Source organism: Stomoxys calcitrans, chromosome 1 (genome assembly GCF_963082655.1).
Source record: "Stomoxys calcitrans chromosome 1, idStoCalc2.1, whole genome shotgun sequence".
Lineage (NCBI taxonomy): Eukaryota > Metazoa > Arthropoda > Insecta > Diptera > Muscidae > Stomoxys > Stomoxys calcitrans.
This window is the reverse complement of record NC_081552.1, coordinates 228,748,750-228,772,762: the sequence shown is the minus strand read 5'-3', so window position 1 is coordinate 228,772,762 and position 24,013 is coordinate 228,748,750. Positions and strand designations below refer to the sequence as shown.

General features: G+C 40.0%; 1 protein-coding gene across 5 annotated transcripts in view; it reads right to left on the bottom strand.

Moving 5' to 3' along the window:
* LOC106088372 (protein alan shepard) overlaps positions 1–24,013 on the bottom strand; it is a 1,012,027-nt gene that overhangs the window by 227,504 nt on the left and 760,510 nt on the right. The window contains exon 1 of one of the 5 annotated variants that reach the window (XM_059361232.1): positions 16,895–17,096. The exons of the other annotated variants lie outside the window; for them this stretch is intronic. The gene's annotated coding sequence lies outside the window, so the exon portion shown is untranslated. Of the gene's footprint in view, positions 1–16,894; positions 17,097–24,013 lie in introns of those variants that run through there. 5 annotated transcript variants of the gene reach the window in all.

Below are 24,013 nucleotides of genomic sequence, written 5' to 3'. Positions count from 1 at the left end.
CATTTTTGGCTCAATGGGTACATAAATAAGCCGAAATGTCGATTTTGGAGTGAAGATCAGGCAGAAGCATTGCAAGTGCTACCAATGCTGCATCCAGAAAAAATCACAGTTTGGTACGGTTTATGGGCTGGTGGCATCATTGGACCGTACTTCTTCAAAGATGATGCGAATTGTAAAGTTACTGAGAACCACAAGCGCTATCGGGAAATGATATCCAATTTTTTTTTTTTTGCCCAAAATGCAAGGGTTTGTGGAAGGATGTAGTATTTATTGGCATTTGTCTTAAATCGCCGGGTGTCAAAGTGGGTGGGAAAAACATTAGCCGGAAGTCGGTTCCAGCCCATACATGTGAATTGTACTCCATTTTCGGCCTTATGAAAGTGGTGTAGATGAAGTTCAGATGAAATTCAGAAGGAGTGAAGTAATTCTTACACCGTTTAAGGAGGCCTAAGCAGTTGAATGCTACTTTCGATACTTCAAATACATGTTTAGCCCAACGGACATCACTTTGTATTTTCATGCCCAGAATATCACCAGCTTCTGATTGCCCAACATCTATACCGTTGATAGACAAAGTTGATCGTAATGGGTCAGCGAATCGTTTGTGTGACAACAAGCAGCACTGAGTCTTCCGACCCCACTCAGAGTGTATCATCCATAACCCGCTACTCAATCTCCCGAAGACTCGGCCTATGGTCGAATGAGTACGAATGACAGAGATTACTGTCATCCGCATATGAGTAGATCGGATTCAATGTCTGACCCAACAGATCGTTGATGAAAATAAGAAAAAGAGAAGGAGAAAGAGAAAGAACAGAGCCCTAGGGTACACCTGCAGTCAATTTATGCTCATAGGATGAGAACCCATTTATAAGGACTCGAATAGTGCGATCTCTGAGAAAGCTCGAAATAAATCCAACGAAGCCATTACCGACACCAAAGGCGACAAGCTTTGATAGTAGTGCACTGTGTCAGACCCTATCAAATGGCTTGGAGATATCCAGAGCCACAACCTTACTGTCACCAAACTGGTGGATTGAACGACTCCAACGTTCCGACAGAAGTGCCATGAGGTATTAAATAAAGATTTCATGAATTTTTCTGATTTTTTTGTTTTTTTTGTTTTTTTTTTTTTTCAAAATCTTGGCTGAAATTGCATAGCAATTGATTCAGTTTGACTAACAACAACTGTGCTAAGTATGCTCTAAATCCCATATAAAGAGATCTCGATTCTTGGCTTCTTGACCCTATAGAGGGCGCAATTATTATCCGATTTGACTGAAATTTCATACCAAGTGCTTTAGTTTGACTAAAAACAACTGTGCTAAATATGCTCCAAATCAGTGTTTAACCTGATATAGCTCCCATATAAACCGATCTCAGATCTTTGCTTCTTGACCCTATAGAGGTCGCAATTCTTATTCGATTTGGCTGAAATTTTTCACGAAGTGTTTTGGTTTGACCGTTAATAGCAGTGCCAAATATGGCTCAAATCGGTTCCTAACTTGATTGATTGACTGTTATAGGTCCCATATCAACCGATTTCGGATTTTAACTTCTTGACCCTATAGAGGGCGCAATTCTAATCCGATTTGGCTGAAATTTCACACCAAGTGTTTTATTTTGACTTCCAACAACTGTGCGAAGTATGATCTAAATCGGTTCGTAACCAGTTATAGCTTCCATATAAACTGATTTCGGATCTTAACTTCTTGAGCCGATAGAGGGCGCTATTATTATTTTCCGATTTGGCTGAAATTTCACACCAATTGTTTTATTTGGACTAAAAACAACTGTGACAAGTATGGTCTAAATCGGTTCATAACCTGATACAGCTCCCATATAAACCAATCTTGTATCTTCGCTTTTTGACCCTATAGAGGGCGCCATTCTAGTCCGATTTGGCTGAAATTTCACCCAAGTGTTTTATTTTGACTTCCAACAACAATGAAATATATGGTCTAACTCGGTTCATAACCTGATATAGCTTCCATATAAACCGATATCGGATCTGGATTTCTTCACCCTATAGAGGGCGCAAATCTTATCCGATTTGGATGAAATTTCATACCAAGTGTTTTGGTGTGACTAACAACAACTGTGCTATGTATGCTCCAAATCGGTGTTTAACCTGATATAGCTCCCATAAAAAGAGATCTCGGATCTTGGCTTTTTGACTCTATAGAGGGCGCACTTCTTATCCGATTTGGCTGAAATTTCATACGAAGTGTTTTAGTTTGACTAACAACAACTGTGGTATGTATGCTCCAAATCGGTGTTGAACCTGATATAGCTCCCATATAAACCGATATCGGATCTGGATTTCTTGACCCTATAGAGGGCGCAGTTCTTATCCGATTTGTCTGAAATTTCTCACCAATTGTTTTATTTTGACTTCCAACAACTGTGACTAGTATGGTGTAAATCGGTTAATAACCTGATATAGCTCCCATATAAACCTGTCTCAGATCTTGACTTCTTGAGCCGCTAGAGGGCGGAATTATTATCTGATTTGGCTGAAATTTTGCATAAAATGTTTTGGTCTGACCAACTGCATTAAGTATGTCCCAAATCGGCTCACAACCTGATATGGCTTCAATATAAACTAATCTCCCGATTATACTTCTTGAGCCTCTAGAGGGCGCAATTCTTATCCGATTTGGCTGAAATTTCATACGAAGTGTTTTAGTTTGACTAACAACAACTGTGCTATGTATGCTCCAAATCGGTGTTTAACCTGATATAGCTCCCATATAAACTGATTTCGGATTTTAACTTCTTGAGTCGCTAGATGGCGCAATTATAATCCGATTTTGCTTAAACTTTGCATCAAGTGTTTCGGTTTGACCATCAAGAACTGTGTTGAGAATGGCCCAAATCGGTTCACAACCTGATAAAGCTTTGATGTAAACCAATCTCCCGATTATACTTATTCAGCCTCTAGAGGGCGCAATTATTATCCGATTTGGTTGAAATTTCACACAAAGTGTTTTATATTTACTAGCAACAACTTAGCTATGTATGGTTCAAATCGGGGTTTAACCTGATATAGCTCCCATATAAACCGATTTCCGATCTTTACTTCATGAGCCTCTAGAGGGCGCAACTATTGGATTGCCCAAAAAGTAATTGCGGATTTTTCATATAGTCGGCGTTGACAAATTTCTTCACAGCTTGTGACTCTGTAATTGCATTCTTTCTTCTGTCAGTTATCAGCTGTTACTTTTAGCTTGCTTTAGAAAAAAAAAGTGTAAAAAAAGTATATTTGATTAAAGTTTATCGTTTTATATGGGAGCTATAACAAAATCGTTTTATATGGGAGCTATAACAAGTTATGAATCAAATTAGATCATTATTGGCACAGTTATTGATGGCCAAACCAAATTACCTCGTGCAAAATTTCAGCCAAATCTAATAATATTGGGTTGCCCAAAAAGTAATTGCGGATTTTTTAAAAGAAAGTAAATGCATTTTTAATAAAACTTAGAATAAACTTTAATCAAATATACTTTTTTTACACTTTTTTTTCTAAAGCAAGCTAAAAGTAACAGCTGATAACTGACAGAAGAAAGAAAGCAATTACTGAGTCACAAGCTGTGAAAAAATTTGTCAACGCCGACTATATGAAAAATCCGCAATTACTTTTTGGGCAACCCAATACATCATACTTGTGAAGGTGACCTCAAAGAATATAAAAATAAAAAAAATCTTGATTTTATGAGCCTTATGGCAATGATGTCAAACCATAAAATAATTACAATACATTACATATAATAGCCCTCAATTATGAATAATTGCCCAAAAGTTATTGTGACCAAATGCAATAAAATCCATTTATGTACCTATGTATGTATCAAATATATTTTGCAAAATAACAAATTTGCTGAAGGGATTTTGCAGACAAGTGTTCATTGAATGACTGTCAGCGCATTTGGCAATTATCGTAAATTTACTTTCATTTTCAATACGAATAACAACAACTATCTGCAATCGTTGCTAAATAGGCACGAAGGAGACATACATACGAGAGTGGTGATAATGATGGCAATGGTTCTCTGCAAAATAACCATTTTGGCATGCTAGCTTATTGTCTTGTTAATGAAATGCTTGTCTACAACGAGATATGGTTTTGGAACATGTCCAGACGTATGGTCAAGGGGACAATAAAAAGGACAACAATAATGGTCAAGGTAGCAGGAAGAGACGACGGTGAGGAAGAGCTGAAGAGAGAAAAGAATATTTCTAAAAATATAATTTTGAACTTTTGTGAAGGAGTTAAATGACAGCATACTGGACTCAAGGTAAAAATATTAAAAAAAAAATATAAATATAATTTTGTTTCAAATGAACTTTTGTGAAGAAGTGAAATGCCACCATTCTGCACTTACAGTGAAAATATTGAATTGGAAATTTAATTTTCGGTGAATATGACCTTTAAGCATTCAAAGGAGTTGTCAGTAAGTTGAGGTAAATATTGCTTCCTGTAGATGCTCAAATGGGATGATTGTTTAATATGGAGCTCTATCAGGTATTAGAGTAAATCAAGCAATAGTTGGCCTGACCATCAAGTTGACTAGCCTATGACTGTGGATATGACAGCTATATCAGGTTTTTTAAACAATTTAAGCCATACAACAATAAAATTTCAGCCCTACGGAAGCTCATAATGTCAGATCGGCAGATCTAGTTATATGGGAGCTATATTTGAATGAGGACCAATTTGGTGCAGTATTTAAGGAGTATTTGTAAACAAAACAGTTCGGCCGGGCCGAATCTCATATACCCTTCACCGAGTTCGAGTCGAGTTCTATGCGCGACATCTCTTTTTAGACAAACAAAGAATATTGAAAAAGAAGTGTTATGCTGTTGGAGCTATATCAAGTTATAGTCCGATTTGGACCATAAATGAATGCTGAACATTGTAGAAGTCATTGCGTAATATTTCAATTCATTCGGATAAGAATTGCGCCTTGTAGGGGCTCAAGAAGCAAAATCGGAAGATAGGTTTATATGGGAGCTGTATCAAGCTATTGATCGATTCAGAACATATAAGACACGTACGTTGAAGGTCATGTGGGGAGCCACTGTACAAAATTTCTGCCAAATCGGATGGGAATTGCGCCCTCTAGAGGCTCAAGAAGTCAAGACCCATGATCGGTTTATATGGCAACTATATCAGGTTATGTACAGATTTGCGTCATACTTGGCACAGTTATTGGAAGTCATAACAAAACACTACTGGCAAAATTTCGTTCCAATCGCAAAAGAATTGCGCCCTCTAGAGGCTCAAGAAGTCAAGATCCAAAATCGGTTTAAATGGCAACTATATCAGGTTATCGACCGATTTGAACCATACTTGGAACAGTTGTTGGAAGTGATACCAAAACACTACGGGCAAAATATCATTCCAATCGGATAAGAATTGCGCCCTCTAGAGGATCAAGAAATCAAGGCCCAAGATCGGTTTATATGGCAACTATATCAGGTTATGTACAGATTTGCGCCATACTAAGCACAGTTGTTGGAAGTCATAACAAAATACTTCGTGCAAAATTTCAGTCAAATCAGATAAGAATTGCGCCCTCTAGAGGCTCAAGAAGTCAAGATCCAAGATCGGTTTATATGGCAGGTATATCAGGTTATGGGCCGATTTGAACCATACTTGGAACATTTGTTGGATATCATAACAAAATACTTCGTGCAAAATTTTAGTCAAATCGGATAAGAATAGCGCCCTCTAGAGGCTCAAGAAGTCAAGACCCAAGATCGGTTTATATGGCAGGTATATCAGGTTATGGGCCGATTTGAACCATACTTAGAACATTTGTTGGATATGATAACAAAACACTACGTGCATAATTTCAATCAAATCGAATGAGAATTGCGCCCTCTAGAGACTCAAGAAGTCAAGACCCAAGAACGGTTTATATGGCAGATATATCAAAACATGGACCGATTTGGCCCATTTACAATACCAACCGACCTACACTAATAAAAAGCCTTTGTGCAAAATTTCAAGCGGCTAGCTTTACTCCTTCGAAAGATTTCGACAGACAGACGGACGGACGGACGGTCGGACTGGCGGACGGACAGACGGACGGCCATGGCTAGTTCGACATAAAATATCACGCCTATCAAGAATATATATACTCAGACTCATATTTCGAGGTGTTACAAACTGAATGACAAAATTAGTATACCCCCATCCTATGGTGGAGGGTATAAAAAAAATTGAGTAATCGAAATTTGAATCAAGGAAATCAAAAAAAAAAAAACCATTAAATAGCACCTTGGGCCAATAGTCTGGGGTATTACACATTGAATGACGAAGTTGGAATAATACTATGCTATGGTGGTAAGTGGTCTGGGTATAAATCCGTGCCAGACAGAAGTAGTTCTCTCCAGCAGCAGATACAAGTTGCCTACAGTGAAACCTGTCTCCTTGAGTGGAGAGAATGTTCCATTTATAGAAGGCCCAAAATACCTCGGTGTTTTGCTGGACAGGAAATTGAACTTTAAATCCAACATTTTGGAAAGGGCAAGAAAGGCCACTCTTGCCCTATACTCTTGCAAGAGAGTCATTGGCAAAAGTTGGGGATTTAGACCGTGTGTAATGCATTGGGTATATACTGCAGTTGTCAGACCTATTATGCTATATGGTGTTGTGGTCTGGTGGACGGCGCTTCAAAAATCCAACTACTGTTCAATACTTAACCGCATCTAAAGGGTGGCTTGTTTGTGCATCACAGCCGCACTGAGACAGTTGTCAGACTTTGTATGCTATATGGTGTTGTGGTCTGGTGGACGGCGCTTCAAAAATCCACCTACTGCTCAATACTTAACGCATCCAAAGGGTGGCTTGTTTGTGCATCACAGCCGCACTGAGACAGTTGTCAGACCTTGTATGCTATATGGTGTTGTGGTCTGGTGGACGGCGCTTCAAAAATCCACCTACTGCTCAATACTTAACCGCATCCAAAGGATGGCTTGTTTGTGCATCACAGCCGCACTCAGGACGACACCATCTAATGCACTGAATTTAATACTACATCTAATGCCTCTGGACATTGTGGCTGGACAAATTGCAACGACCACTGCCATGAGGTTAAGGGAGCTTTCTCTTTGGTCTTGAGGCGGTTGCGGACTCTGTGTTATCTTTGATACAATATCCGATGTTCCAGGCAGTGTGGATTACACCCTACCTGAGCCGCTTTTTGATAAAAATTACTGTACCACTATTCCTGAGAGAACCGATTGGTCATATCGTAGAGGTTACCCCACTACTACAGTGTGTATCAAGCAGAGATACTTGCATTTAAGAAAGTGGTGGAATGACTGAGATATAATGTCATTACGACAATTGGCATAAATATCTTCTCAGATAGTCAGGAAGCCATTAAATCCCTGGAGAGTGTATTTCTGAACACAAAAATCGCCCTCGACTGTCGCAGATGGCTGAACAATTCAAAATTCATCTGTTCTGGGTGCCGGGCCATAGAGATATCCCAGGGAATTCTAAAGCAGACGAGCTTGCGAGAATAGGAACTACCCTACACACTCCAGGGACACTGGAACCTGTGGGTATGCCTTTAGGGACACGTAAGCTAAGTTTTCAGGACCACGAATGATAGATGGTCACAAAGAGGGGCTTGCGAGCATTCCAAAACTGTGTGGCCTCATCTGGACTTGAAGAGTTCTACTGCTTTGCTGTCATTGACTAGAACAGATGTCTCAGTCATTGTGTCGTCCGTCATGACAGGTTACTGTCTAATCGGAAAATATGCAGACAGACTGAAGGTTGCCAGCGACGAGTTTTGCAGAAGCTGTAGGGACATCGAAAAAGAAGTGACCATAGAACACCTTCTGTGTGTGTATCCCGCACTAGAAGTCAGAAGGAGTTCCACCCACTTTAGGTTCTCATTCCTTTGAGAACGCGTCTGATTTAGTGGATGTGAACATTCGCTACGGAGGCCACCGTAGCGCAGAGGTTAGCATGTCCGCTTGTGATGCGGAACGCCTGGGTTCGAATCCTGGCGAGACCATCAGAAAAAAATTTTTTCAGCGGTGGTTTTCCCCTCCTAATGCTGGCAACATTTGTGAGGCACTATGCCATGTAAAACTTCTCTCTAAAGAGGTGTCGCAGTACGGCACGCCGTTCGGACTCGGCTATAAAAGGGACATCATTGAGCTTAAACTTGAATCGGACTGCACTCATTGATGTGTAAGAAGTTTGCCCCTGTTCCTTAGTGGAATGTTCATGGGCAAAATTTGCAATTTGAACATTCGCAAGTTATTGGGCTTTTTAAAGCGATGTGGATGGTTCAACGGTAGGAACTGGAAGACATCTTCCTTCTTCTGTTCCTGTGGTATCACAATGGATGAAAACGTCCAAGTGAGTCGGATGGCAGACGGCCACTTAAACCTAACCTAACCTAACCTAACATGCTATGATGGCTAGTTTCCAAATAATATGAATATAAGCTGTACATCACAGTTAGTTGGTTGCCCAAAAAGTAAATGCGGATTTTTGAAAAGAAAGTAAATGCATTTTTAATAAAACTTAGAATGAACTTTAATCAAATATACTTTTTTTACACTTTTTTTCTAAAGCAAGCTAAAAGTAACAGCTGATAACTGACAGAAGAAAGAATGCAATTACAGAGTCACAAGCTGTGAAATAATTTGTCAACGCCGACTATATGAAAAATCCGCAATTACTTTTTGGGCAACCCAATATATTCTGATTGCCGACTATTTTCCACAGACTAAACAAAAGCCAAGTTCGCAACCTTAGGGAAAAACTGTTGGTCTATTTTATGTTACTTTTTTTTTCTTTCTTTCTTTTGACCATATCAAACATTTATGCTGTATTCTTAGGTGCGTTGCTGCGCGAACACATTAAACAAATATTCAGTCTCATTCACACAACCCGATCTTAGTGTTGAAATGAAAACTACAAAAAGGCACCACTTTAATTTATGCTAATTAGTAAGTTTATTATTTACATAACATTATGAGGCGTACATGTGCGATGATATGCATAGTTTTATTTGCCAATGTTTACAAAAACACCCTATGGGAATGAAATCAGCTGATTCACCGCCAAAGCAATGATGAATAAAAACCTAAAGCTAATTTGCACCTTCGGCTTTAGGTGAATCAGTGAATGAATGAATGAACGAATGCATGCAGAACAACATCATCATTATGCACGGTTTAATGTGGAGAAAATAAAACGGCAAAAATAGTGAATTTTAATTGTAAATCAGAGAAATGCTAAGAGGCAAACGAAAAACAAGGAAGAGTATGCTAAGTTCGGCCGGGCCGAATCTTATATACCCTCCATCATGGATCGCATTTGTCGAGTTCTATGTGAGGTATCTCTTTTTAGGCAAACAGAGAATATTGAAAAAGAACTGTTTTGCTATTGGAGCTATATCAAGTTATTGTCCGATTCGGACCATACATGAATGCTGAACATTGTACAAGTCATTGTGTAATATTTCAGTTCATTCGAATAAAAATTGCGCCTTGTAGGGGCTCAAGAAGCAAAATCGGAAGATAGGTTTATGTGGGAGCTGTATCCAGCTACTGCTCGATCCAGACCATATTAGACATGTATGTTGGAGGTCATGAGAGAAACCGTTGTACAAAATTTCATTCCAATTGGATAGAAATTGCGCCCTCTAGCGGCTCAAGAAGTCAAGATCCTAGATCGGTTCATATGGGAGCTATATCAGATTCTATACCGATTTGCGCCATACTTATCACAGTTATTGGCAGTCATAACAGAACACCTCATGCAAAATTTCAGCCAAATCGGACGATAATTGTGCCCTCTAGAGGCTCAAGAAGTCAAGACCACAGATCGGTTTATGTGACAGCTATATCAAAACATGCACCGATTTGAATCATACTAAGCACAGTTGTTGGATATCATAACGAAACACATCATGCAAAATTCCATTCTAATCGGTTAAGAATTCCGCCCTCTAGAGGCTCAAGAAGTCAAGATCCCAGATCGGTTTATATGACAGCTATATCAGGTTATAGACCGATTTGAACCATACTTGGCACATTTGTTGGATATCATAACGAAACACGTCATGCAAAATTTCATTCCAATCGGATAAGAATTGCGCCCTCTATAGGCTGGAGAAGTCAAGACCCCAGATCGGTTTATATGGCAGCTATATCAGGTTATAAACCGATTTGAACCATACTTAGCACAGTTGTTGGATGTCATAACGAAACACATCATGCAAAATTTCATTCTAATCGGATAAGATTTGCGCCCTCTATAGGCTCAAGAAGTCAAGACCCCAGATCGGTTTATATGGCAGCTATATCAGGTTATACACTGATTTGAACCATACTTGGTACAGTTGTTGGATATCATAGCAAAACACGTCGTGGGAAAAAATCATTCCAATCGGATAAGAATTGCGCCCTCTAGAGGCTCTAGAGGCTCAAGAAGTCAAAACCTAAGATCGGTTTATATGACAGCTATATCAGGTTATAGACCGATTTGAACCATACTTAGCACAGTTGTTGGATATCATAACGAAACACATCATGCAAAATTTCATTCTAATCGGATAAGAATTGCGCCCTCTAGAGGCTCAAGAAGTCAAGACCCAAGATCGGTTTATATGGCAGCTATATCAGGTTATGGACCGATTTGAACCTTAATTGGTACATATGTTGGATATCATAACAAAACACATCATGCAATATTTCATTCTAATCGGATAAAATTTGCGCCCTCTAGAGGCTCAAGAAGTCAAGATCCCAGATCGGTTTATAAGGCAGCTATATCAAAACATGGACCGATTTGAATCATACATGGCACATTTGTTGGATATCATAGCAAAACACGTCGTGGGAAAAAATCATTCCAATCGGATAAGAATTGCGCCCTCTAGAGGCTCAAGAAGTCAAGACCCAAGATCGGTTTATATGTCAACTATATCAGGTTCTATACCGATTTATGCCATACTTAGCACGGTTATTGGAAGTCATAACACAACACCTCATGCAAAATTTCAGCCAAATCGGATAAGAATTGCGCCCTCTAGAGGCTCAAGAAGTCAAGATCCCAGATCGGATAAGATTTGCGCCCTCTAGAGGCTGAAGAAGTCAAGACCCAAGATCGGTTTGTATGACAGCTATAGCAGGTTATGAACTGATTTGAACCATACTTGGCGCAGTTGTTGGATATCATAGCGAAACACGTCGTACTAAATTTCATTCCAATCGGAAGAGAATTGCGCCCTCTAGAGGCTCAAGAAATCAAGACCCAAGATCGGTTTATATGGCAGCTATATCAGGTTATGGACAGATTTGAACCATACTTGGCACAGTTGTTAGATATCATAACAAAACACGTCGTGGAAAATTTAATTTTAATCGGAAACAAATTGCGCCCTCTAGAGGCTGAAGAAGTCAAGTCCCCAGATCGGTTTATATGGCAGCTATATCAAAACACGGACCGATATGGCCCATTTACAATACCAACCGACCTACACTAATAAAAAGTATTTGTGCAAAATTTCAAGCGGCTAGCTTTACTCCTTCAAAAGTTAGAGTGCTTTCGACAGACAGACAAACGGCCGGACGGACGTACATGGGTAGATCGACTTAAAATGACATGACGATCAAGACTACATATACTTTGTGGGGCCTCAGACGCTTATTTCGAGGTGTTCCAAACAGAATGACGAAATTAGTATACCCCCATCCTATGGTGGAGGGTATAAAAAAAAATATGTTTTAATTTTTTAGCCGAGAATTTTCTGCTTAAATTTAATTTACTAAGGGGATCAATGCACTCTGTTTTATAGGAGTGTGAAAGGGAAAAGAAGCAAAAACTATTAACATTTTCGAGTTCAAAGGCATATTCCACAACGAGAGTTTGAAATAACCCCATTGAACATCGAAATTTCTATTGGGTTGCCCAAAAAGTAATTGCGGATTTTTCATATAGTCGGCGTTGACAAATTTTTTCACAGCTTGTGACTCTGTATTGCATTCTCTCTTCTGTCAGTTATCAGCTGCTACTTTTAGCTTGCTTTAGAAAAATAGTGTAAAAAAGAATATTTGATTAAAGTTCATTCTAAGTTTAATTAAAAATGCATTTACTTTCTTTTAAAAAATCCGCAATTACTTTTTGGGCAACCCAATAGTTTAAACGACCATAGTTGCGGTAGATGCTTTTGGTTAACCCTTATATGAGCTGTAAAAATATTTTCAGGAAATCTTCAAAGTTTTACATTTTAAAATTCTCAATTTTTTTTTCAAAACTAAAACTGGTTGCTGATAAAGAGTAAAGTGAGAGGGAGAGATAAGTAAGAGCGTGCTAAGTCCGGCCGGGACTGATTCTTATATACTTTACACCATGGATCGGATTTGTTGAGTTCTTTGCGCGTTATCTCTTTTTTGGCAAATAAGGAATGATGGATAAAACAAGGAATGATGCGATTGGAGATACACTGTTGGACAAAATAAAGTGCGGTTGTGTACCCTTCCTGATTAATCCTCAATATTTTCTATCTACGTGTATTATTTACTGTTTTTTTACTGTCCCGTTATTTGTAGGTGTGCCTCAGTTATTTCCCTAAACATTTGGAATTTTTAAACTCGTTCGTTCAAGTTTCTGATGTAAAAGTTTGAAGTATAAAAAAAAGTCTTCGCGTTCTTTTTTATAAATCGTGAAATTTATAATATGCTAGCTGGACCGGCCCCGCTCCGCTGCGCCTTCTTTAACTCTCTAACATCTTTTTAGGGTGGGGACACTTCGCCCTGAATGTGCGGATATCGAATTCGTGCCTTTGTAGCCTATGGCGCTGAACGTGTTCTTATCCTTGCGAGAACATCGGACAAAGTGGTGCTTATCCCCTCTTAATGTTGGCGACATTTTCGAGGTACAATGCCATGCATGGTCATTTAAGAAATTTTCCCCAAAGAGGTGTCGCATTGCGGGACGCCGTTCGGACTCGGCTATAAAAAAGAGGTCCCTTATCATTGGATTTAAACTTGAATCGGAAAGCACGCATTGATGTGTGAGAATTTGCCCCTTCTCGGTTCCTGGTGGTAATGTTCTTTCTTAGGGTAATGTTTTCATTAGGGGAGGGATGGCACCTCAGACATCCATATTTGAGTCGAAATGCACTTCCACTCCCTTTAATTTGAGCCCCATATTGGCATGACCGGTAAATATGAACCGTTTGTAGGGTGTTTTGGGGCTGGGGCGGCCACCTAAACTTTGCACAGAAAAAAAAATAACAAATTTGTTCTTTATTCCCAACGAAAAGCTCAGTTTAGGGGGTGCTTTAGGGCGTACCCCAAAACACTTGGCTCCAAAAATTGGATATCAAATTCGTTTTCTACTCTCAAATACCTTTCATTTGAGTCCTATATTGACGTCATGGGTCAAACAACCCATTTGACGTATTTTTAAAAGGAAAAGCGCCACCTAGAGTTGAACGCAAATTTTAATGTCATATTCGTAATATACTCCCTAATAACTTTCATTTGAGCCCCATAAAGCCATGGTCGGCTAATATGCCCATTTGAAGGATACTTGGGTGTGGGTGACCTCCCATTACTTGGACCTAATGTTTTATGCCATATTTGTAATCTACTGCCTAATACTTTTCATTTGAGTCCCATATTGACATGAACTTCGAGGCCCGTTGGAAAGGCCCGCTGGGTACTTGGACCCAAATTTTAATGCCATATCCGTTTTCTGGTCTTCAATACCTTTCATTTCATACCCTAATTGTGCACATCGGACCACTTTCGGATATGGGTGGCGTTTTTGGGGTAAGGTGGAGGATCCGCCTTCACCCGATATCTAAAGATTATATAGCCTATGTTTCCTCCCAGACAAACGCACAAAATCTATGAAAATTTTAAGAAAATCGGTTCCACCAAGTAACATATAGTCATAATGGGTCTAATGGCGTTTTTGAAGGGTGGCGTGACTACCTATACTTCGATCTGATTTTGTATGCCAGATTCGAAATCTACTCCCAAATACCTTTCATTTGAGCCCCATATTGAAATGAACGTCCAATATGTCTGTTTGGAGGAGTTTTGGGGTTTGGGGCGGCCCGATGGGTAGTTAGACCCAAATTCAAATACCACATTCGTATTCTACTCTCCAATACCTTTCATTTGATACATATATTGTCCCGATCGGTTCACTTTAGATTTTGGATTGGGTTTTTGGCATAAAGGGGAGGGTCCATCCCCCTTCCGATACCGAAAAATTTTAAGCCTATGTTTCCTTTCAGACCAATATGCGAAAATTTTGAGAAAATCGGTTCTTCCGTTTTTAAGTCTATACGGAACAAACAAACCGAGTCCTATATATCCGTGGTTGGCTAGTTTGCCCAAGACCATTTGGATAAGAACTGCGCCTTGTAGGGGCCCAAGAAGCATAATCGAGAGATCGGTTTATATGGGAGCTGTATCAGGCTATAGATCGATTAAGACCATTATGGACATTTATGTTGAAGGTCATGGGAGAAGCCATTGTTCAAAATTTCAACCAGATCGGATGAGAATTGCGCCCCTAATTGGCTCCAGAAGTCAAGATCCCAGATTAAACGGCAGCTATATCAGATTATGGACCGATTTGAACCATACTTAGCACAGCTGTGGGAAGTCATAACAAACAACTTTGCGCAAAATTTTAACCAAAACGGATGAGAATTGCGCGCCTTAGTGGCTCAAGAAGTCAAGATCCAAGATCGGTATATATGGCAGCTATTGGAATAGCGCTCTCTTTGCCTCAAGAAGTCAAGACTTATGATCGGTTTAAATGACAGCTATATCAGGTTATGCATCGATTTCACCCGTACATGGCACAGTTGGTGGAAGCCATAACCTTTCATGCAAAATTTTAGCCAAATCGGATGAGAATTGTGCCCCCTATTGGCTCCAGAAGTCAAGATCCAAGATCGGTATATATGGCAGCTATAAGAGGTTATCGTCCGATTTGACCCATACCTGGCACAGTTGATGAAAGTGATACCAAAACACCACGTGCAAATTTTCAGCCAAATCAAGAATCTAAGATCCAAGATCGGTTTATATGGCAACTATATCAAAACATGGACCGATTTGAACCATACTTAGCACAGTTGTCGGAAGTGATACCAAAACACCATGTGCAAAATTTCAATCAAATCGGATAAGAATTGCGCTCTCTAGAGGTTCAAGAATTCAAGACCCAAAATCGGTTTATATGGCAGCTACATCAAAACATGGACCGATTTGAACCACACTTTGCGGAGTTGTTGGAAGTGATACCAATACACTACGTGCAAAATTATAGTCAAATCGGACGAGAATTGCGCTCTCTAGAGGCTCAAGAAGTCAAGACCCAAGATCGGTTTATATGGCAGCTACATCAAAACATGGACCGATTTGAACCACATTTAGCACAGTTGTTGGAAGTGATACTAAAACACCATGTACAAAATTTCAATCAAATCGGATAAGAATTGCGCTCTCTAGAGGTTCAAGAATTCAAGACCCAAAATCGGTTTATATGGCAGCTACATCAAAACATGGACCGATTTGAACCATACTTAGCGGAGTTGTTGAAAGTGATACCAAAACACCATGTGCAAAATTTCAATCAAATCGGACGAGAATTGTGCTCTCTAGAGGCTCAAGAAGTCAAGACCCAAGATCGGTTTATATGGCAGCTACATCAAAACATGGACCGATATGGCCCATTTACAATCCCAACCGACCTACACTAATAAAAAGTATTTGTGCAAAATTTCAAGCGGCTAGCTTTACTTTTCCGAAAGTTAGCTTGCTTTTGACAGATAGACGGACGGACGGACAGTTGGACGGACATGGCAAGATCGACTTAAAATGACATGACGATCAAGAATATATATACTTTATGGGGTCTTAGACGCATATTTCGAGGTGTTACAAACATAATGATGAAATTAGTATACCCCCTATCCTATGGTGGAGGGTATAAAAATTCCGTAGTTGCATGCACAAATTCAGGTGTTCAACCGTGTCGAAAACTTTGGAGTGATCCGCCAATCCCTCGTGTTGATTGTTGTACTGGAACCCCTTGAACCTTACTATCAGCCAGACATGGGTGACGCCCTAGTGGTGCTTGCGAGCCATGGCAGTACTGGCGACCCAAATGCCAGTTCAGTATATAACTCTCAAAAAAATCCCGTTAGATTGAAAGAAAATTTTATGGCTTCTAGACCCGAACAATGTTTGATGTAGCTGTGGTTTAATCTCAAAGTCAAATCATAAAGACCAAGGTTCGCAACCCAACATGACTAGACCATCCATTATGATGCCTGAAAATACAACTTTTTTAATCTTAAATTCCCATAAACTCGCAATTCCAATCTTGCCTTAACTTCTTATCTCTCAACCATATGTTTGATAAAACTTTCTTTAAAATTCAATTCTTTTTTTCCATTTCACTAACTTCAAACTTTTTATTAGTTTTTATGTCTTAATCGACACCTTTTGATAAGGTTTTTGCCAAACATATGTTTGATTAAATTCCATAAAAGCAACGAAATGGAATTATTTTTAATACATTTTCATAGCAGTGGGATTTTATCAACTAAACCTCTCTAATTGATGATTCAATTTCAATTGAATTTTGTTTTTTTTTTTTTGCAATGCTTATCAAAAAACAAAAAAAAATTATACACAGCTAAAAAGTCGAGAACACAAAAATGAAACGCAAAATAAAAAGGAATAATGACAAAAATAAATAAAACAAAAATTTAATTATTGGCAAACATATTGTTTATACAGAGTAAGTAAAACAAAATTTCAAACAAAAAAGAAGAAGAAAAAACACCAAAATTTAATATTTCCATACATTTACCTCTTATCTCAGATGATAATGATGGTGATGACGAAGACGACGACGGCGACGACTTAATTTAAAGAGTTTTATTTTAGATTTCTCTTTTGAAGAATGGATGGAAGAGGTTTCTCTCTTTTTTTTTTCTTTGCTTCAACTAAAGAGTTGTATTTCTTTTCTGCTAAGGAGAGTTTGCGTCTCTATGCCAGCATGGGGGGGGGGGGGGGGGGGGCAGAGAATAACAACAGAGCTTATCAAACAGAGAGCGTGAGAGAGAGAGAGAGAGTGAAACACTTGTTTTTGTTTTGGGGCAACTGGGAGCTATGTTTTTGCGGTTACTTTTCACGTTTTCTTTCGGTATGCCGTTGTTTCTTGAGATGCCACGATTTAAAATTCAAACAACTATTTAACAAAAACAACAACGTACACAACTACTGCGACGGCGACGACGGCGTTAACGGTTAACGATGATGACGATGTCGCTGCCAAATGCCAACGACTGAAGATGTTGACGAAGATGTTTTGATGAAAGTTGGTGTTGTGGTTGATGCGACGACGGCAACGGCGGGAGAGTTAAATCAAGAGCACACACACAGAGTTTTAGAAAAACTAGATAAATACTCTACTGCGGCTTCTGCTGTTGTTGTTATTGGTTGCTGGGTTGACTGCTTGGTTGGTATGTTTGATTTGTGTTTTTATTTCCTCGGGTGTTTGCCGAGGGGAGTTTTGTTGTGGGGGTGGGAGGGGGGGTTTTGCAAAGACAAGACTATGATGGCAGACAAGAACAACAAAAACAAAAAATAAATACAAGTTATTTGTTTGGTTGGCACTTTCGTAGAGGTATGAAGAGAATGCTTTGATTGCTTTCTGAAGCTGCTGTCTGCTGCTGCTACAACTGCTGATACTTGGGCGATACACTTGTGTGGTTATATGGGATAGTGGGTTGGTTGGTTGTTGGGTGGGGTGTTGATTGAATGTTCTGTTCCGTTCTTTTTATTATTTATTTTTTTTGCACAACTTGCTAGACTTTTGAAGTTGGAGAATTAAAGCGAACCTTGTTTGGCTGTGTGTTTTTGGGTTTTTATAAAGTGGACCGTACAGAAATAATGATTAATAACAAAATAGAAGAAGAACGACTACAACAACAACAATGTGGGGAATTGGCAAAATAACGGTTCGTGGCTATTGACTTGGCTTTTTGCTTTCTTCCCTTTACTGAAGGTGATTTACTTTGCTTTGTTTTCTTTAGACTTTTAGATTTCCAAATATTTGTGAGTGTTATTGTTGGCTTTCATTTTTTTTTTTGTTTGCACAAAACCGCACCATAAATTTATCAAAATAATAAAAATACCGCATACAGACAATAGGACCGAAGAAAAAAATCAAAAAAAAAAATAATAATAATAATAAATAAAACAGCCTTATAAAGCAATAACAAAAACAACAACTGTAAATCTTCTTATGGACTCACTAACACAAAGGCAAAAGCCAACAAAAAAGAAAAAAACAAAAAAAAAAAAAACAATAAACACACGCGTTGACTAAACGAAAGAGAGGGCGAAAGCGTTTGTCAGCAAGAGGTGGTTTCGGTGGTGGCGGCGGCGACGACTACGGCAACGACAGCGGTGACACACGGAAGGAGATTTAAACGGAATTGCAAAAAATAAACACGTCAACAATATGGCCAAACACACAAGAATTACTTTCTATTTTTGCAAAAAAAAACCAAGCAAGAAAATTAGAAAAAAATCTTAGAAAAACCAAAGCACAATTTGTTTTAAATATTTGGTTAATTATTAACTAATTAATAGCAAAAAATATATGATTCCAGCTGGACAATGTATAACCTTTTATAAATCAATTTTCCTTTTGCACTTTGTATTTCACTTTGCTTTTTGGTGTTTTTTTTGATTTTTTAAGAAAATTTATTTTTTATAATAAAAATAATTTTTTAATTTATTTATACTTTTTTTTTGTAAACTTTTTTTTTTGCAATGGAATTCTTTTGCTTTCGAGACACAACAATGAGACGACAAAGACTAAAAACTACGATGGTAGCACGCAAAATGAAGAAGAAGCAGCTGAAGCAATGGAGACGACGACGACAACAACGACCTTTAAAAATATCTGTTGTTTAGCGCGCCGCGTTATACATTTGTGTGTGTGTGTGTCTTCAAACTTTTTTGTGTTTCTTCTTTTTTTTTTGTTGAATATTTGGTATTTTTGCTGTTTTCCACTTTACAACACTTTCCGACGAGCGAGCGAGCGAGCAACACTGTTTTACTATGCTTAAACAACAACCCTACTTGTAGTTCAACTCAGTAAAGACTGAAATCATTTTCGCCAAAGCCCCCCAAAAACACATCAAAACAAGGCAGAGTCATCGCATGCAGTCGACGTCAGCCAAAAGCAGCGACGCACACCATGCAAGAGCACAACAAAAACAGCCGGTTTGTATGGGGGCAGTAATGGCAAGAAAATAACATCAGCAGCTGCTGCTGCGGGCTCACAACGCATGACTATATTCATTGAATGGGGATTTGCTCTCGCAGTCTTTCTCTCTCGTAGGTCTACTTCTCTTTGTTTGGTTACTCTTAATAATAAAGTATAGTTAACTTAAATACCGGCATATTGTTTTCTAATGATGACCTCCAAGAAAACAGAAGAAACATCTCATCAACTTCAATAAAGGCAGTAGTTTTTAGAAATCTCTTAAACTGTGGGGACTTTTTATGCCTGATGCTAGGAACTTCGACAATAAGGCATTAATAACTTGCGTTGCTGCATTGTGTTGAAAGTTTTTTTTTTAATTTTTTCTTCATCCTAACTTTTTTAATTCGGTTTTGCTCTCTTTATTTGCTTTTCTTCTTTTAGTTGTTAATTCTCTTTCTCTGTCAATGGCTAGAGCTTGTTTTGCTGCCTTATTATCTTCTGATTGGAATTTTTAAGAGAGCGCCTAGCTCCCTTGTGTGTTTTGGCATTTGGTTTTTTTTTTTTCTTTACTCACACCAGCAAGTGTAGCAGTACTGTTGCTGCATAGTGTCTGAGTCAGCCCAGCACCACCCAAATTTAAGTAGTAGTTACAGTGGGTTGGTTTTGGCTTAATGTTTGAAGTAATAATAAATTATGGTGTTAATCTCCTTTTTACACTGCAAGACTGTTCCTTACCTTACCGTCCTGGTTGTTATTGCTCTTACGGCAATTTTACTCTACGTAAAGATGTTCACACTCGACGTCCTCGCGTTAGCACCACCCCACTTCACACATTCCATGATCGCCCGGATCTCCGCCTGCAGGACCGTACTATGGTCAGGCAGTCTAAAACAGATCTCAGTCCCTGGGTTCTCAATGTACATCCCCAGGCCCACTCTTTCCTCTAGCTTTGATACATCCGTGTAACATGATCTTCCAGATGGCAATACTAGGGTAACGTCAATCCAAGACTGTGCCGATGGCAGCACTGCCTCGCACTCGACTTCAAGATTCATCTCAGGTATACGATCGGAAAACTCTTCCCTTCCTTCCAGATTTCCTATCGTCAGCTCGATTATACCGCGATGGTATGAGCTGCTCTCATCCTCAATTCATTCTCCCATCGCCTTAAGTCTCATAGCCGCAGTGGATGCCTCAGACATAATCCGTGTGGCATAATCCTAGTGGGCGTCGTCCTCAAAACACGCCCATGCCAAGACAAGATGTTCTCTGAACCTGTTGTATGGTCCTTATGTTGCAATTTTCCTCCATAGCAGTCCACCAAACTACTGAGGCGTAAGTAAGTATTGGTCTAATCACGCTCCTGTAGAGCCAGTGGACTATCCTTGGATTCAGGCCCCATTTGGAGCCTACGACCCATCTACATAATGCCCAACATCTGTGAGTCTTCTCAGTACGCTCCCGAGTGTGACACTTCCAATTCAGTTTCCTGTCCAAGATCACACCTAAGTATTTGACCTTGTCAGTTATCGAAATCGTCTTATTGAGTAAACGTGGTGCCTTAAATTGGCCCACCTTCGTCTTCCTCGTGAACAGGCATATTTCAGTCTACTCTGGGTTAACATTGAGACCTCTGGGTCTAGCCCTGTCATATGCCATACGCAAGACCCTTTCGGTCCTTTTGCAAAAATCGTTCGGATCCTTACCCCTTAGATTCCGGTGTCTCCGTAAGTCCCTTCGTATCCTGTGGAAAATGGGTTTTCATCAAAAGTCTGAACATGTCCTCCGTTGCTCTCTCTGCTCTCACTCCCATGTCGTCTATTTAAGTTTCAGTTTGGACATGGGTTTTTAAGAGAAACTTTTTGTATCTTGGCGGCGTCATAAACGCTATCGACCTGTTCGCGGAAAAGCTTCCAGGAGGCACGTTTTGCCGCTCTGGTAATCTTATTGTAGTCCTTGCGCCGTATACTTTCGCTTTTTTACGACGTGCTCTGTTAAAAAGTCTCCGGACCTCTTTCCCAATAATGCGAATCTCCCCGGTCATCCAGGATTTTTCTTGGGTTGATTTCGAATATTTCGAGGTGTTACAAACAGAATGACAAAATTAGTATACCCCCATCCTATGGTGAGGGGTATAAAAATTATGGTTTTTTTTTCAACTTTATCCACTGTGGAACTTTTGCAAACTTTAGAATAACTCTCCAAAAAATAAAGCGAATAATTTTAGGCAAGCGAATAATAAATGTTTGAAAATGATGACATTGTTATTATCCAATTGTGAGGGACAACAATGTAAAACTACTATCAACTTGAAATAATGTAAAATAAAACGATTCGAGTTTACCGCATTATAATAGTATGACAAAAAAAAAATACAAATCAAAAACCAAACAAAAAAAGTAAAAGTTAACCCTCGCCCCTCCCAATCACCCATAAAAGCGGGAGTAACCGTTGTCAGTGAAAATATTGCGAGGGACTTACACCGTCACAGACTGGTACAAGAAAATCCAACCGCAAGAGCCATTCAACAAAACTAATAAAATAATAATAATAACAAAAGAAAAAAAAAACACACACACACACACACAATGACAAAACAAATAATACAACAAAATATAACGACAAAAGGCAAAGCTAAGCCAAAACAAAAAAAAACAACAACAACAAAATAATGTACAAACACAAATTGACAAAGTGCCGACCACATATGAGAGATATACTCGAATACACTTCGTTATTAACGAAACCACGATCTTTGGTCATGCACTCATCACCATTCACTGACTACCCCCCACCATTTCTACAGCCCGGCCGGCCGGTCGGTCGGTCTGTGTTACACACAAATGCACATACAACAATTAAATAATTAATAGAAACTTTAAAATAAAAATAAATAACATTTGAGAATAATTAGATTAAAAGGTATTGCAATACCACAAAGCAATTGAAGATGGAGTCATTTGTTGTTGTTGTTGTTGCAGTTTGTTGTGTTCTATCTCTCGTCTGCTTGATTCTGTTGAGGGCCAAGGGATCTGGGTCTGAGTCGAGTGGGTCTGGCTGGGCAGTTAAACAGGTGACGTGTATCATGCCGTGGCATGATACATCTTGCACGTCTGCATCAATCCTTGCTCTGTAAGAGTTGAGGCGGCTGCGGATTTGGTGGCAGATATCTTGAGATTTCTTGCAGCGAAATATGAGACAAGTTCGTTGAGGTAGACGTTTGACTTATCGCATATGTCAACAATGGGTGGGAGGCCTGATGCCATGATCGTACCATCGTCCGCATGTGATACAATCTCCGTCTGCCGTCTGGAGGGGGTGGAATGGCGTATAGGTAGAGGGTAAACAGTGCCGGAGATATCACCCCGCCAAGGGGAACTCCCCCTTTTACTCTACGGTGCTTCGACTTCTTTTCCTTAAATCATCCATAAATCACTGGCGACCACACAGATAATTCGCGACCCAGCGTTTCAGGCCTGGCTAGAGGGATGTGTCGAATGTCTTCGATAGGTCCAGTGCCACGAAGACCCTCCTATCACATGGCCTGGGCTGATTGCAGCCACGGCAAATATGTGCGGTGTGGCATGCGCAAAGCTGTTGTTGTGCAATGCAGTCTTCGAAATCCATGCTGATGCTCGGCAAATGGAAATTCTCCTACGAGGCTCGGGAGGGGCAATGCCTCAAGCGTCTTTGCCACTGGTGAGAGAAGGGAGATCGGTCTGTACGACTACCCCAAACTCGGGTCCTTTCCAGGCTTTAGTTGCGGCATCACTCTGCCCATTTTCCAGACATCGGGAACTACAAGAGTGACAGGTTGAGAACAGTAGTAAGGTACTCCAGGTGGATCCAGATTCTTCAACATCAATGTAGAGATTCCGTCGGCGTCCAACGCCTTGTATGATTTGGCGCCACGGATGACATAACGTAGCTTAGCCCACGGTAAATTGTGATGGCTGTTCATCGGCTCGGGATCACTAAACCGACGAATGGCTTTCCTTCCGTCTCTTTCGGGAAGCACAATAAATTGACGTTTGAACAACCTGGCGCATCTCTTCGGATCAGTCACGGTTATGTCGCCAAAAGTGGCTGAGGTCCTGACTCCCGTCTTGCCTCCCACAGCTTGCCTAAACCGGTGCCTAGTTACATTGCTCCAAGTGTTCCAGCCACAAATTCCGCTTATGTTCGTTGACTACCCTGTATATTTCCAGCTTAAGCTCGCTGATTCTGGGATTAGTGAGGTCCATACAACGAATCCTATCACGCACATCTGGGAGTACCACTGCCTGCGCCGGGAAATTGGGCCGCACTTGGGGTATTCGACCGGCTGGTATAAAGCGAGCGGCTGCTGCGTTAATGATGCCTCCGAGGGGGGTGGCAGTTCACTGAAGCGGCGATTGGTATACTCCCTGAAGCCAACCCAATTGGCCTTCTTCTGATCGATAAACGTCCGGCGCTCAGAGGTTATGAAGTCGGGTGGTCGGTCGATGGTGAGAATTATGGGGAGGTGGTCTGACCCCAAAGTGATGACGGTTTGCCAGGATGCGGGTGGCTGTTCACTAAAGCGGCGATTGTTATACTCTCTAAGCCAGCCCAATCGGCCTCCTTCTGATCGATAAACGTCCGGCGCTCAGAGGTTATGAAGTCGGGTGGTCGGTCGATGGCGAGAATTATGGGGAGGTGGTCTGACCCCAAAGAGATGACGGTTTG